At 46.3% G+C, this 17,006-nt stretch overlaps 1 long non-coding RNA gene and 1 other non-coding gene across 2 annotated transcripts in view; both read left to right on the forward strand.

Moving 5' to 3' along the window:
* LOC132354062 (uncharacterized) overlaps positions 1-10,158 on the forward strand; it is a 31,671-nt gene extending 21,513 nt beyond the window's left edge. Inside the window, exon 3 of the long non-coding RNA XR_009499168.1 lies at positions 10,109-10,158. This is a non-coding gene — a long non-coding RNA (uncharacterized LOC132354062). The remainder of the gene's footprint in view (positions 1-10,108) is intronic.
* Positions 241-344, forward strand: LOC132354421 (U6 spliceosomal RNA). The gene has a single exon (XR_009499288.1). It is a non-coding gene; the product is annotated as a U6 spliceosomal RNA (small nuclear RNA).
* Positions 10,159-17,006: the final 6,848 nt, after the last annotated feature.

Raw genomic sequence — 17,006 nt, forward strand, 5'->3', positions numbered from 1 at the left:
TCGGGGGACTTCTCTGGTGGTCCAGTGGATGAGACTCCGTGCTCCCAATGCAAGGGGCCCAGGTTCGATCCCTGATTGGGGAACTAGATCCTGCATGCATGCCACAACTATGAAGCCTGCATGCCGTAACTAAAGATCCAGTGTGCTGCAACTAAAACCCAGCGCAGCCTAAATAAATAAATGAATATTTTTTGAAAAAAGGATCTGGAATTGGATTTCTTTTTTTAAAAATTTATTTATGTGCTCACTTCGGCAGCACATATACTAAAATTAGAACGATACAGAGATTAGCATGGCCCCTGCACAAGGATGACACACAAATTTGTGAAGTGTTCCATATTTTTTCACTTTGTTATAAAGCAGAAACTAATCCAGCCGCTATCCTCACAGCAACCCCCGCTGACGCAGCCTGGTTTACAGTGATTGACCTCTGCTCAGCTTTCTTTCCCCCGCTGTTGATTCCTCACTCACAATTTCTCTCTGCAATTGCGTTTAGAGGGAGACGATTAACACGGACTCATGTACCTCAGGGATGTTGTGAGTCTTCCTCTATTATCTTCCCAAGTCCTTACAGTTGACTTTGCTTTGTAGCCTTTACCCCAGGCCCCACCCTTGCTCAATACATGGGGGATCTCTTACTCTGTAACTAGACAAGCAGGGTGATAGACAGACCCTCTCGTTCTCCTTAGGGCACTCACTCTCTTTTGTATATAAGTTCATTTGTATTATTTTTTTAGATTCCACATATAAGTGATATCATATATTTGTCCTCCTCTGACATACTTCACTCAGTGTGACAATCTCTAGGTCCATCCATGTTGCTGCAAATGGCATTATTTTGTTCTTTTTTATGGCTGAGTAATATTCCATTGCATATATATATATATATATATATATATACCACATCTTCTTTATCCATTCCTCTGTTGATGGACATTTAGGTTGCTTCCATATCTTGGCTATTGTAAACAATGCTGCAATGAACATCCGTCCCCTGAAACTTTAAAATCATCATTGTCCACACCCCCAGCTCTTGGCTGACCTCATTCTGACAAAGCTTTTCACCTCTATTGCCACGAAGATGGTGGAATTGCTGTAGGTATTTTAGGACAACTTTTTGGCTTCTCAGATAAGTCCTGTAGCATATTTCCCAGGTCAGTTAGACCCTGTGGCATCAGGCACGGCCCCCTGAGCCACCACCCTCACACGGGGCTCCCCGGTCCCCTCTGCTCCCCCTGCTGTTCCTGTGACACGGCCCCTCTCTACACAGTGGCCCTGGGAACCCACCCCACCATCATCTTCCGTTGCTGTAACACTTTAAACCCATTTGCGTTACTGTCCCTCCCTGGTGATGGAGAGCCCCACCCTATCCACCCGATTGCCCTGCAACTAGAGAAATGGTCTCAAAGCCATGAGAGCACCTCTTAGACACCCCCTCAGACAACCCGGACTTCTATTTTGCAATGGCTCCTGTAGATGAAATTCCCGGGGATACCTAATCACCAGTCATGCCCAAATTTCCCCACATGAAATACTGGAGGTATATGCTTTGCCCACTATAAAATCAGCCCAGGCAGCCCAGCTCATAGCTCTTCCTAGAGCTTGCAAACAGGCAGTACATACACCGACTCCAGATATGCTTTTGGAGTCTGCTGCACTGGTGTCGCATGTGGAAATCCCACGGATTCTTATTAACCTCTGCTGGTACCCCGACCGCCAACAGGGATATCATTGCTGCCCTATTACGGTCTAGTTGACCTCCCTGCTAAAATCACTGCTGTTCTCCGTGGAGACCACACCATGGAGACTGACACTCCATCTCCAGGGAAGGACAGAGGCCGTAAGTCTGCTAAACGCCCTACCCACCGCACCCGTTCTCCACCCAATGTCTAAACCTGCTTTTATCCCTGACCGACATTACCAGTTAGTCAGGTAAGTGCCCCACAAACTGAAAAAGACAAATGGCTACAAAAGGGTGCCAAACAGTATGTCCTGAGGATGTAACGTAGGGCATGGAGACTGTAGTTCATAACACTGCATCGCATATTTGAAAATGGCTGAGAGAGTAGATCTTACAACTCTTTATCACGAGGAAGAAAAATTGTTTTTTTAACTATGTATGGTGACGAATGTTAACTAGACTTATTGTGATCATTTCACAATATATACAAATATCGAATCACTATGTTGTGTACCCGAAACTAATATAATGTTGTATGTCGGGACTTCCCTGGCGGCCCAGTGGTTAAGACTCCACGCTTCCCCTGCAGGGGGCCCGGGTTCGATCCCTGGTTGGGGAACTAAGATCCCACAGGCCAAGATGCAGCCAAAAAAAAAAGTCAATTACACCTAAATTTTTTAAAAAATGAACCAAGCATTCACTAGCGGATTATACATTGGGCCAAATGGACTTCCAGTGGCCCCCTCCCTTTCTTTTTTTTTTTTTATTGAGCTATAATTTGACCTTCTGGCTGCCTTATCTCCCGTTAGGTGGGACCTGAGTGCAGATGGGCGGCAGCAAAGCAACTAAAGGACAATGGGTTCTGCCCCAGCATCCATAAAATTTCTAATCAAAGTATTTCCTGATGTGCTGTTTGGGACTCTCAGCAGGTCTCTGGAGAACAGCTTATCTCAGGAAATCCTCCAAGGTCCACACTGACCCTTGCACTGTCCCACACGGGTTCCATACATTGACCTCCGGCTTCAGGCTATTTCCGCTGTTTGCCGATTGCATGTTTACTGGAGGGGCTGGAGGTTATCCAACTAGAAGTGCTGACGCTGTGACGGTGGAAAAGAAGTGAATAACTGAGATTATCCCTCAGTTTGGTATTCCTCTGTGGCTGGAATCAGACCAAGGAACGGCGGAAATAAATACATAAATACATAAATAAATTTACAGCAGAAACAAGCTGCTTGCTTTGCACAGACTCTGGGATGCTCCTTAAAATGTCATACCTTGTAACATCCTTAATCATCAGGGCAAGTGGAACATAAAAATCTTGACCTAAAAAGGACTTCAGGAAAAAAACCTGGCAAGAAATTAACTAGAAGCATTACCCCTGGCCCTTATAAAAATACAAAATGCACCAAATACAATAGGAGACATGGTTAACTCCTTTTGAAATAGTTTTGGGGCACCCTAGGCCTACTGGCATTTCTCTTGTTTGTTTCTTTGTTTGTTTTTCTACTGGCATTTCTAAAACGTCCATTCCTCTACGGAGTGAACATTATGGGGACCTGAGTAAGCAATTTGACGCTATGACTCGCTATGTACAAGAACTAACTGGTACAGGCAGACCTCGGAGATATTTCGAGTTCAGTTCCAGATCACCGTGATAAAGTGAATATTGCAATAAAGCGAGTCACAAGAATGTTTTGGTTTCCCAGTGCATATAAAAGTTATGTTCACACTATAGTCTATTAAGTGTGCAACAGCATGATGTCTAAAAAAATAATGTGCCTACCTGAATTTAAAAATACTTTCTTGCTAAAAACATACTAACCATCATCTGAGCCTTCAACAAGTCATACTCTTGTTGCGCTGGAGGGTCCTGCCTCACTGCTGGTGGCTGCTGACTGATCAGGGGGGTGGGCGCTGAAGGGTTGGGGAGCTGTGGCAATTTCTTAAAATAAGACAACAATGAAGTTTGCCGCATCGATTGACTCTTTCTTTCACAATTTCTCTATAGCCTGCAGTGTTGTTTGAGAGCATTTACCCGCAGAAGAACTTTCAAAATTGGAGTCAATCCTCTCAAACCCTACTGCTGCTTTATCAACTACGTTTATGTCATATTCTAAATCCTTTGTTGTCGTTTCAACAATCTTCACCAGGAATAGATGCCAACTCAAAAAACCACTTTCTTTGCTCACCCATTAGAAACGACTCCTGGACTTCCCTGGTGGCGCAGTGGTTAAGAATCTGCCTGCCAATGCAGGGGACACGGGTTCGAACCCTGGTCCAGGAAGATCTCACATGCCGCGGAGCAACTAAGCCCATGTGCCACAACTACTAAGCCTGCGTTCTAGAGCTCATGAGCCACAACTACTGAGCCCGCGAGCCACAACTACTGAGCCCGCGAGCCACAACTACTGAAGCCCGCGTGCCTAGAGCCTGTGCTGTGCAAAAAGAGAAGCCACCACAATGGGAAGCCCGTGCACCACAACGAAGAGTAGCCCCCGCTCACCGCAACTAGAGAAAGCCTGCACACAGAACAAAGACCTAACGCAGCCAAAAAAAAACAAAGAAGAAAAGAAAGAAACAACTCCTCATTCATTAAAGTTTTTCCATGAGATTGCAGCAATTCAATCACATCTTCAGACTCCACTTCTAATTCTAGTTCTCTTGCTATTTCCACCCCATCTGTGGTTACTTCCTCCACCAAAGTCTTGAACTCCTCAAAGTCATCCATGAGGGTTAGAATCAGCTTCATCCAAACTCTTATTAATGTTGGTATTTTGACCTCTTCCCATGAACCACAAATCTTCTTAATGGCATCTAGAATGGTGAGTCCTTTCCAGAAGGTTTCAAAATTTACTTTGCTGGGACTTCTCTGGTGGCACAGTGGTTAAGAATCTGCCTGCCAATGCAGGGGACATGGGTTCAATTCCTGGTCCGAGAAGATCCCACATGCCGCGGAGCAACTAAGCCCATGCACCACAACTACTGAGCCTGCGTTCTAGGGCCTGCGTGCCTCAACTACTGAGCCCGTGTGCTGCAACTACTGAAGCTCGCGTGCCTAGAGCCCGTGCTCCGCAACAAGAGAAGCCACCACAATGAGAAGCCCGTGCACCACAACGAAGAGTAGCCCCTGCTCGCCACAACTAGAGAAAGCCTGCGTGCAGCGACAAAGACCCAACGCAGCCAAAAATAAATAAAAATATATATTAAAAAATGTACTTTGCCCAGATCTATCAGAGGAATCACTATCTATGGCAGCTATAGCTTTAGGAACTGTATGTACATTGAAAATTTCTTTCAATTCAAAGTGTAGCCTCCTTTATTAATTACTTAGCTAGATCTTCTGGGTAACTTGCTGCATCTTCTCCATCAGCACTTGCTGCTTCACTTTGCACTTTTATGTTACGGAGGCGGCTTCTTTCCTTAAACCTCAGGAACCAACCTCTTCTCGCTTCAAACTTTTCTTCTGCAGCTTCCTCACGTCTCTCAGCCTTCACAGAATTCAAGAGAGTCAGAGCCTTGCTCTGGAGGAGGCTTTGGCTGAAGCGAATGTTGTGGCTGGTTTGAACTTCTCTCCAGACCACTCACACTTTCTCCGTATCAGCAATAAGGCTGTTTGGCTTTCTTATCATTCACGTGTTCACTGGAGTAGGACTTTTCATTTCCTTCAAGAACTTTTCCTTTGCAATCACAACTTGGCTAAACTGTTCGGCAAGAGAAGCCAAGCTTTCGGTCTACCTTGGCTTTCAACATGCCTTCATTAAGCTTAATCCTTTCTAGTTTTGTTTTTTTTCTTTTTTTTTGGCCTCACCACATGGCTTGTGGGATCTTAGGTCCCCGACCAGGGATTGAACCCCTGCCCGCTGCAGTGGAAGCGCAGAGTTCTAACCACTGGACCGCCAGGGAAGTCCCCTCTAGCTTCTGATTTTAAGTGAGAGACACGTGACTCTTCCTTTCGTTTGAACACTTAGAGGTTCCTGTAGGGTTATTAATTGGCCTAATTTCGATATTGTTGTGTCTCAGGGAACAGGGAGGCCCGAGGAGAGGGAGAGAGACAGAGGAAGGGCCGGTCGGTAGAGCAGTCAGAACACACACAATATCAATTAAGTTCGCCATCTTATATACGGGTGCTGCTCCTGGCACCCCAAAAACAATTACAACAGTGACATCAAGGATCACTGAGCACAGACTATCATAGCAAATAGAGCATTAATGAAAAAGTTTGAAATATTGCAAGAATTATTGACCCAGAGACACGAAGCAAGCAAATGCTGTTGGAAAAATGGCGCCAACAGACTTGCTCCACGCAGGGTTGCCACAAACCTTCGGTTTGTAAAAATGCAGCATCTGTGAAGTGCAGTAGAGCAAAGTGCAATAAAAGAGGTCTACCTGTGTACTTGGAGCATGTTGTTGACAGGCCGCCACCGATCAACATGCCCTGTCCTCCTTCTGACCAGGAGATCCAGTGTATGTCAAGGTTTTAGAAGAAAGCACTACTATCACCTCGCTGGGAAGGATCTCGCGAGTATTGCTGACCACCTGCACTGCCATCACAATAAAAGAGAGATCCTGCTGGATTCACAGGAAACATGCCAAACTAGACCCAGGTCAGTACTCGCAGGACACTCGCAAGCCCATCCCTACAGGTGATGACCTCCAGAGAAAAATTTCCGGAGCCAATTCCCCAGCTCCTGCAGCTGACGATACCGAGAAGGAGACAGATACTTGCCAAGATCACAGATCAAGAGCTTCATCTTCACTTTTTTGGTTTCTCTTTCCTCTTCCTTTGAACCCCCCCCCCCCCCGGGACAGCAGGAAAACAAAACAAAACTCCTTTGACTTATTTATTTATTTTATTTTTTATTTTTTGGCTGTGTTGGGTCTTCGTTTCTGTGCGAGGGCTTTCTCTAGTGGTGTCAATCCGGGGCCACTCTTCATCGCGGTGCGCGGGCCTCTCACTATCGCGGCCTCTCTTGTTGCGGAGCACAGGCTCCAGTCGCGCAGGCTCAGTAGTTGTGGCTCACGGGCCTAGTTGCTCCACGGCATGTGGGATCTTCCCAGACCAGGGCTCGAACCCGTGTCCCCTGCATTGGCAGGCGGATTCTCAACCGCTGCGCCAACAGGGAAGCCCTCCTTTGACTTTTTTAAATGAAAGTTTCTCCTTTTCTCCCATTTATTGAAAGGCTGATGGGAAGTGGCTTGCCTCGATCGGTCCTATTCTGTCTCTGTTCATGCATCATGGGCTCTTTCAAACTGTATCTTACTGCTATCCACTCCGACTGTTATTTCCATAGGTCAAGGGCAAACTAGCAGCCCCGTGAACCCATCTTCCAAATCATGGCCATGTTAATGAATCAATCTGATTGCTGGTTATGTCATAATCTAGTCAAGAGGGACTTTCCTGGTGGTCCAGTGGTTAAGACTTTGTGCTTTGTGCTTCCACTGCAGGGGGCATGGGTTGGATCCTGGTCAGGGAACTAAGATTCCACATGCCGCGCAGTGTGGCCAAAAAAAAAAATCTAGTCGAGAAAAGGAACCTGACCCAGTTGAGCACCTGATGAACTAACTATGGAAGATGGATGAACGAAAGGATATGGTATCCATGACCCCCAAAAAACCCACCTCCATCTCCCTCTCTGGTGAGTTCATTGGGCTCGGAAATCCCTCTATGGCAGCTCAAGGTCTATCTCTTGCTCGGGTAAAAACATTGGGAAAGGGACTTCCCTGGTGGTGCAGTGGTTGAGAATTCACCTGCCAATGCAGGGGACGCGGGTTCGATCCCTGGTCTGGGAAGATCCCAAATGCCACGGAGCAACTAAGCCCGTGTGCCGCAACTACTGAGCCTGCACTCTAGAGCCCGCGAGCCACAACTGCTGAGTCTGTGTGCCACAACTACTGAAGCCCACGTGCCTAGAGCCCATGCTCTGCAACAAGAGAAGCCACCGCAATGAGAAGCCCACTCACCACAATAAAGAATAGCCCCCGCTCGCTGCAACTAGAGAAAAGCCCGCGTGCAGCAATGAAAACCCAATGCAACCAAAAATAAATTAAAAAATTTTTTTAAATCATTGGAAAGGAACTTGTCCCTTTGCTGTGTAAACAGGCATGATGCTGGACCAGAGGTGTCCTATCAGGGTAATATGGCAACCAAACCCTGTCGTTTGATTCTAGAGGCAACGTCCTCAAACCACTCACAGAGGGCGTACGTGTTTCTAGCACTAACTCTAGTGACAAAAACTGTGAGATCACCAAAAGTTTCCGCTCGTTCACAGGCCACCCATGAACGACCCGGAGGAGCCCAGCTGTTCCCACAATCAGGCTGCCTGACACCACCAGTTATCTATGGGGAAACCCCAAATCTGGACTAACTTGGTCAGGTGACAAAGCCAAGCCTTACAGCTGCCAAAGCTGGACCGCTGGCCTCCCAGATCGGATATTTTGCAGCCTGTCCTGCTCTTAAAACCATGAAGCATAAGGTTTAAAAGCCCATAACAGAAACTGGTGACTAACAGAAAGTCTAGAGCTTGTCTAACAGAACAGTAGCTAAGGGAATAGCTTGTTATAAACCCCTCTGCTTGTAATACAACAAAACTGGCTGAAGCCGGATGCAACCAACACGGCTGATGGGAGTCTGCACAGAACAGGCTTGCTTGTTGGATGGGTGACCTTCTGACATCACAGCCCCAAATACCCCCCAATTTGCTCTTGCATCCCATGAAGAAGAACGTAACTTAGATACGCCTGCGCAGAACACCGATTACCTCACCTTCTCCCTCCCTCCCATCACCTTTCCCCCGCCTAAGACCGCCCTGCTTCTTTGGCTCATAAATATCCCGAGCCCCTCGCCTTTGGGGAGGCGGATTTGAGATCTGCTCTCCCCATCTGCTTGCTTGGCTGCCTCGGGAGGAGAATAACCCCTTCTGTGCTGCAAACCTTGGCACCTCCGCGTTTGGCTTGCTGTGTGTTGGGCAGATGAACCTGGTCTGGTAACACTCTTGCAAGTGGACAGAAGCACGTGGAGAATGGAGGTGTCCAGGTGGTGATATGACCAAAGGACAAAGGTTGTGAACCTCCCCGATTCTAGGGAACTGTAGGTTTTACTCTGACCCTGTTGGTGAACCACACCGACCTTTTTCTCTCCTGTGGTGATAAGGTATCTTCCTAACTAAATGGCCAGGACAGTGTGACTCGGATACCGGGTTCCCTCTGTCACCAGGCTGTCCACCTTAAATGCCAGCAAATTACAGATGTGTGCTCCTTCGTTCATAAAGACGACAAGAGACTGAATGTCAATACTATGACATAGTATTTCATGTTTGGCAATTGCAATCATTGTTGCTTTTGTTGTGGTCATCCATGTACAATGCTTGGTGTCAGTCGATTTACCTCTTGTAAAAATAAAATACAGTGTGTGTGTGTGAAAAAAAAAAAAAAAAAAAAAGACGACAAGACATAGAAAATCCACCTGTGTATGGCCAGGATAGTTTCAGCGGTGAGAGTCTTATTTCCAACTTTGGGGACTTACGAGTTGGAAAAGGCGATCCTAAATCTTCCGTGGTCCTAGAACAGGAGTTCCATAGCATATGCAGACATTGCAAGTGCTCCAATCAGAAGGTAATAGTTTAGCCTCTGTTGTATCTCCAAATTGTCCCACCCTGGGTACACTGACTGCAAGCAAGGAGGAGCTTGTGAAATCATTGGCAGAAAATGCTGCCTTTATGTGAATCCGACAGGACAAACAGTGTCTAGTTTACACCTTTTAAAAGAGAAGATAAGGGACTTCCCTGGCGGCCCAATGGTTAAGACTCCGCGTTTCCATTGCAGGGGCAGGGGTTTGATCCCTGGTGGGGGAACTAAGATCCCACATGCTGCGGGGCATCTAAGCCCGCGCGCCACAACTACTGAGCCGGCACACCTCAACTAGAGAGCCCCACGTGCCGCAAACTACAGAGCCCGCGCACCACAACTAGAGAGAGAAAACCCGCACGCCACAACTAGAGAGAAGCCCGCGTGCCGCAAAAGATCCCACATGCAGCAATGAAGATTCCACGTGCCACAACTAAAGACCTGACACAGCCAATTATAATAATAATAATAAAAATTTTTTAAAAAAAGAGAGAAAAGATAGGGGACTTACTTGGCAGTCCAGTGGTTAAGACTCTGCGCTTCCACTGCAGGGGGCGCAGGTTTGATCTCTGGTTGGGAAACTAAGATCCCGCATGTTGCACTGCGTGGCCAAAAAATAAAAAAGAAAGAAAGAAAGAAGATAAACACTCTCCATCAATTAAATGAGTCTCAGCCATTTTATCGGACTGACCTATTCCCCAGATTGGGAGGCTGGTTTACTGGGATGTGGGGAAGCATTCCTAGATTTCTTCTCTGCTGTTTGTTTATTCTCATTCTAATCTATGTTTGTATCTCACTTTGCAGATCTCTTGCCACTCAACTGCTAACCTGAATCTTCTCGCCACAGCCAACCACTCAAATTTAATATGTGAATCTTCAGACAAAGCTTCATATGGGGGAAATTTAGGAGATCAAAATATGCCATATTTGCATAAGGACTGTTTTGAGGTGAAGACATTTGAGAATCAACAATTGCAGAGGTTTTCTCTGAACTTCCTATACCTGTCTAAAATTAGATCCTCTTCAAAAAAAATGGAGTTGTCATAAATTGCCTCTCTGGGAATTTCATCAACCAGGGAAGATTGACTCTTATCCCAGGAGAGGAGACTAGAAGTTGGCACCAAATCTAGACAAACATTGACACAAACTCTCATTTCTCCCATCTGTTCTCCTAAGGGCCCATTTATCTTCTGTAAAAATCACTTTCTCTCCCATATGTGACGTCTCTTCCCCTCCCTTTCCCCTATTAAGATGGTATGTAAACTCTCAGATTTCACTGTTTTGGGGGGGGGGTACTCACTTCTTTTTTTGTATGATACCCCTGTGCACATAAAATGGAAAATTAATAAATCTGTATGACTTTTCTCTTGTTAATCTGCCTGTTGTCAGTTTAGTTCACAGACCCGGCCACTGAACCTAAGAGGGTAGAAAGGAAGTCCCTCCTCCGCTACAGTAGTGTCAGATTCCCCAATCTCCCCAACACACACATAATTTATGCCACAAAAAAAAAAAAAAAAGAGAGATTTAAAAGACTGCCTGATCAAAATTGTTGCAGGCAAGATCTACTGATGGATGCTAAAATTAGTGGGCAAAAGTTTGAGGAGAAACAGGATATTTGCATAGTCTCAAAGTATCTCCCCCAAGACATTTGTCAATTACAATGGAAAAATAGTAATCTCAAACTGAAGAAACCCAGCAGACACTACCTTAACCAAGTAATCAAGATTAATACCACCAGGCTTCCCTGGTGGCTCAGTGGTTAAGAATCTGCCTGCCAATGCAGGGGATACGGGTTCGAGCCCTGGTCTGGGAAGATCCCACATGCCGCGGAGCAGCTGGGCCCGTGAGCCACAATTAATGAGCCTGCGCGTCTGGAGCCTGTGCTCCGCAACAAGAGAGGCCGTGATAGTGAGAGGCCCGCGCACCGCGATGAAGAGCGGCCCCCGCTCGCTGCAACTAGAGAAAGCCCTCGCACAGAAACGAAGACCCAACACAGCCATAAAAAATAATAATAATAATAATTTTTAAAAAAAGATTAATATCACCTATAATAAGACATAGCTACATCATGCACCCTCAATATAACACACCAATGAGCAAAACATCACTTTTGGGTTATTCTTGACAAAAATGCACATTATCAATATAATCATGAAGGAACCTCAGACAAACCCAAACTGAGGGATGTTCCACAAAATAACTGATCGATATCCTTTAAAAGTGCCAAGGTTGGGACTTCCCTGGTGGTCCAGTGGTTAAGACTTTGCCTTCCAATGCAGGGGGTGTGGGTTCAATCCCTGGTTGGGGAGCTAAGATCCCACATGCCTCACGGCCAAAAAAACCAAAACATAAAGCAGAAGCAATATTGTAACAAATTCAATCAAGACTTTAAAAATGGTCCACATCAAAAAAAAAAAAAAGTGCCAAGGCCATGGAAGATAAGGAGTGATTGGGGGACACTCAGGAGGAAGAACCACTAAATGCAATGTTGGATCCTGGATCGGTTTCTGGAACAGAAAAAAGGACATTAAAGGGAAAACTGTTAAAATTCAAATAAGGTCTGTCATTGAGTTACTGGTTTTGTACCAATGTTAATTTCCTGCTTTTGATAATTGGACTCTAGTTATGTGAGATGCTAATAATAGGGGAAGCTGGGTAAAGGGTTATATGGGTATCTCAGTACAATTTTTGCAATTTTCCCATAATAATTTCCCCCAAAAAAGTTTAAAGACTGCCTCATGAAATAAGCGCTCATTTCCTTCACCTAAAAAGGCACCTTCTAGAATGAGGAGTGGGAGAGGAAAATATTAAGTTGTGGGGCACTTGAGAAAGGCTCCCGGAACCCTGCCTGCTTCCACGGGATACCATGAGCACCCCTGGCAGCCCGACTTTTTTTTTTTTTTTTTTTAGCAGCGAAAGCACCAAATCCTAACCACTAGACCACCAGGGAACTCCCAGCCCAACCTTCAATCAAACAGCCCTGAGCTAGAATGTGATGTGAGGCAACGATCTTTATTGGTGTGGCAGCCACTTTCCACAGAAAGCCGTCAATGAACCCTTCCCTGGGACTCAGCCCTGTGGAGGCCTTCCCATTAGAATCTGGCCTTGGCCGTGATTTGACCACTAGCACGAGATGAAAATGACTGTAATTTCCTAGGCTGGCCTTAAACTATCTATATCATCTGCTTTCCATACACTTGGAAACCTGAAACCCAGGTGCCACCTGGAGGAGCCCCAAGGAGGAGACTGAGGTGGGCCCCAGCTGAACTTCCAGCCAAGAGCCATGTGAGTGAGCCATTTTGGGCATTTAAAGGCTAGTTAAGGGATTTCCTTGATGGCACAGTGGTTAAGAATCTGCCTGCCAATGCAGGGGACACGGGTTCGAGCCCTGGTCCAGGAAGATCCCACGTGCCGCAGAGCAACTAAGCCCGTGCGCCACAACTACTGAGCCTGCGTTCTAGAGCCTGTGAGCCACAACTACTGAGCCCGCGTGCCACAACTACTGGAGCCTGTGCGCCTAGAGCCCGTGCTCCACAATAAGAGAAGCCACCGCAGTGAGAAGCCCGGGCACCACAACGAAGAGTAGCCCCCGCTCGCCGCAGCTAGAGAAAACACACGCTCAGCAACAAAGACCCAACACAGCCAAAAATAAAATTAATTAATTAATTAATTTAATTAAATAAAATAAATAAATAAAGTCTAGTTAAGCATCCGGATGACTGCAGCCCCAGCTGTCACCACATGGAGCAGAACCACCCAGCTGAGCCCAGTAAACCCAGGACAGCTCATAAGTGAGTGCTGTTGTATTAAGCCACTAAGTTTCAGGGTGCTATGTCGTGTAGCGATAGACGATCCAAACAGTCTTCCTTATTCACTGCTGCTTTCCCAACATCTAGCACGTTGAACACAATAAATGACAGCCCTATCTGTAAGCTCAGGACCTGACACATTTATAACAACCCTAGGAGATGGATAATGGTCTTATCCTGACTTAATAGATGTTATTAGTTTTCTAGGGCTGCCATAACAAAATTCTACCAACTGGGTTGCTTAGGCATGAGAAATTTGTTTTCTCACAATTCCAGAGGCTGGAAGTCCAAGATCAAGGTGTCAGCAGGTTTGGTTTCCTCTGAGGCCTCTCTTCCTGGCTTGCAGACAGCCACCTTCTCGAGGTGACCTCACACGGTCTCTCCTCTGCGTGTGCCTGGTGTTTCTCCTTGTTCTGTGTCCAAATTTCCTCTTCTTAGTGGACATCAGCTGGATTGGATTAGGACCCACCCTAATGGCCTCATTTAACCTAATCACCTCTTTAAAAGCTCTATCTCCAAATACCGTCACGTTCTGAGGTACTGGGGATTAGGGTTTCAATACATGAATTTTGAGAAGACACAAGTCAGTCCATAATACTAATAAGGAAATGCCCAGGGAAATTAAGCAATTTTTCCAAAGTCACACAGCTCAGCGGTGGCAAAGCTCAGACATGAATCCAGGCAGGCTGGCTCTAGAGGCCACACTTTTCACCACTGAGCTCCACCACCTCATGAAGCAGGAAGTGAATTGGCTCAGCCAGCCCTCATTCTTCCCTCGGGCTAGAACAGGGGCAGGACTTAGCCAGAGCAAGAGCAAAGCAGAGATCTGGGGCCAGTTCAGATGCCCTGAGGCCTTCTGACAAGGACTGGGCACTCACCCCCCCCAGCATGGCTTGTGCCCTCGACTGAGCTCCTTGGTTCAGGGGGGTATGGTAGGCTGAATAATGCCCTCCAGTGATCTCCAGGTCTTGAGCCCTGGAACCAGTGAGAGTTACCTTCCATGGCAAAAGGGACTTTTGAAGCTGTGATTAAATTAAGGATCTTGAGGTGGGGATTATCCTGATTATCCAGATGGGCTCAAAATATAATCACAAGTATCCTTATAAGAGGGAGGGGGAGGCAAAGGGAGATTTGACTGAAGAGAGAGGGCAATGTGACAACCTCAGCAGAGAGAGAGAGAGAGATCTGAAGATGCTGTGGTTCTTTGAAGGTGGAGGAAGTGGCCACGAGCCAAGGAAAGCAGGCAGCCCCCTGAAGCTGGAAAAGGCAAGGGGATGGATTCTCCCCTAGAGCTCCAGGAGGAATGAAGTCCTCTTGATACGCTGATTTTAGGACTTCTGACCTCCAGGACTGTAAGATAATAAATCTACATCGGGTTGTTAAAATTTTATTTATTTATTTATTTATTTTGGCTGCGCCGGGTCTTAGTTGCGGCATGCGCGTGGGATCTAGTTCCTGGACCAGGGATCGAACCTTGGTCCCCCGCTTTGGGAGCACAGAGTCTTACCCACTGGACCACCAGGGAAGTCCCCAAATCTATGTTGTTTTTTGTTTTAAAGCTTTTTAAAATTTTTTATTTTTTAAATTTTTGGCTGTGTTGGGTCTTCATTGCTGCGCACGGTCTTTCTCTAGTTGCGGCGAGCGGGGGCTACTCTTCGTTGTGGTGCGCGGGCTTCCCATTGCGGTGGCTTCTCTTGTTGCACAGCACGGGCTCTAGGTGCGTGGGCTTCAGTAGTTGTGGCTCGGGCTCAGTAGTTGTGGCTCGCGAGCCCTAGAGCACAGGCTCAGTAGTTGTGGCACACGGGTTTTGTTGCTCCACGGCGCGTGGGGTCTTCCTGGACCAGGGCTCGAACCCGTGTCCTCTGCATTGGCAGGCAGACTCCCAACCACTGCGCCACCAGGGAAGCCTTCTATGTTGTTTTAAGCCACTAAATTTGTGGTAATTTGATACGGTGACAATAGGAAACCATATTTTCTATACCTCCATCCATTCAGGGGCTCAAGCCAGAAAGCTAGGAGTCATCCTTGACCTCCTCCTCCCCTCCATCACCCTTAAGCAGGTCTGTTGATTTCACCTCCTAGACAGTTCTTGACTCCAACCACTTGTCTCCAGATCCCTTGTACTTGCAGGTTTGGAAGGTGATCTAAGCCACCATTGTGCCTCACCTGGATCCTTACACCAACCTCCTGTTAGTCAAAATTTCAGAAACAGAGATCTGATTGAAATAAAAAGATGTTTATTGGGGGTTTGTCTGGACTGCAGCCCAGGAGACACAGATTCAAGAAGCACTTGAATTGTTTTCCGCTGGATTACAAAATAGGGGAGGCTTATAAAAGCAAACTTGCAAAGTTACAGTTAGTTACATGAGTTGTTTCTCAAGAATTATAATTGGAGCTGGCAAGCAGTAAGGGTGCTTGTTAAGTAAGGATTGGTTGGGGTCCGAAATGGTTGCATAGTTACAAGGAGAGAACTTGAGAGGAAAAGGCTGCAGCTGGCAGGTATTGTTCTGACTACAGCTGGTGGTGTCCTCGGATCTGGCACAGTTCAAAGAAAGTTCAAGTTCTCAGTGGTGCAGAGAGGTGTCTGAGACCAGATGCTCAACGGCCGCTTGACTCCGTTTTTGAACACCTGAACTGGGGTCACTCTGTTATAATTTCAATTTGTCACCACTCCTGACTGGGCTTACCGCTCCCACTCTTGCTTCCCTCTGCTTTTCATCCAGTAGCTGATACAGTCATTTCAAAGTGCAAATCTGATCGTGTAACTTACATGCTTAAATTCTTTCCATGATTCCCTGTTGTTCTCAGGAGAGAGGAACACAGTTCTTGAGGGGGCCCCAGCCTGGTCTGGCCCCTGCTGACTGTTTCGTCACATTTCACTCCCTGTGCACCTGGCTTTTTGCTCTTAGCATCCCAGCCTCCTGCCTCAGGACCTTCATCTCTGCTGTTCCCTCTGCCTGGGACACCTACCGTCATTTCTCATTTGCCTGATGAAATATTTACAACGTGCTAATGTTACAAGGAACGATGAACACCCCTGTCTTGACCATCCAGTTCAAGGGCAAAATGTCATCAATCTAGGTGAAACCTGCTAATTACTCCTTCTGGATAACAGCCTTCTCCTCGCCCACCAGAAGCAACCAATATCGCAATTGGGGCATCTTTTATTGCTCCCACATTCCTTTAAACTTATAGGGCACGTGTTTACAAACCCAGCAATCCATACCAGTCATTTGCTTATTTTTTAACTTTAGATGAAGGATAACATCCTGAATGTATTCTTCTGCAGCTTGCTGTGGTCTGCTGATGTTATGTTGGGGGGATTCATCCATGTTTATACTTATATCTTTAGTTAATTCAGTTTCATTGCTGTATAGCTTTCCACTCTATCAATATACCAAAACTTATATCTTTATTCTCCTGCTAATGGGCACTTAGTTACCAGTGTTTCTGTCAACAAAGAGCATGCACTGGGGTGTGCAGTGGGTACATCAGCAGCTATCGGATAAGCTGTCTCCCCAGGCGGTCACGTCAATGTCCGTTCTCACCCACAGGGTGTGAATGTTCTGTTGTTTCACCTCCACACCAACAATCGGTATTGTTAGACTTTTAAAATGTTGCCAATCTGATAGGCATGAAAATGCCTGTCTCACTATGGTTTTAATTTCATTTCCTGCCATTTAAAACTACCCTGAGTACCATTTTTCACCTATCAGATTGGCAAAGATAAAATCCGTTGCTGACGCTATTTGCCATTGGAAGGAAGCGGGCACTTCCACAGGGAAGTTTGGCGGGGGGGGGTGTGTAAATTGGCCCAGCTCAAGGCAGGGCATCGGCCAACTCTAATAGGAAGCTTACATGTCTATACCTTAGTTTTTCTGTTTTACGTCAGG

This window comes from Balaenoptera ricei, chromosome 19 (genome assembly GCF_028023285.1).
Source record: "Balaenoptera ricei isolate mBalRic1 chromosome 19, mBalRic1.hap2, whole genome shotgun sequence".
NCBI classification, from domain to species: Eukaryota; Metazoa; Chordata; class Mammalia; order Artiodactyla; family Balaenopteridae; genus Balaenoptera; species Balaenoptera ricei.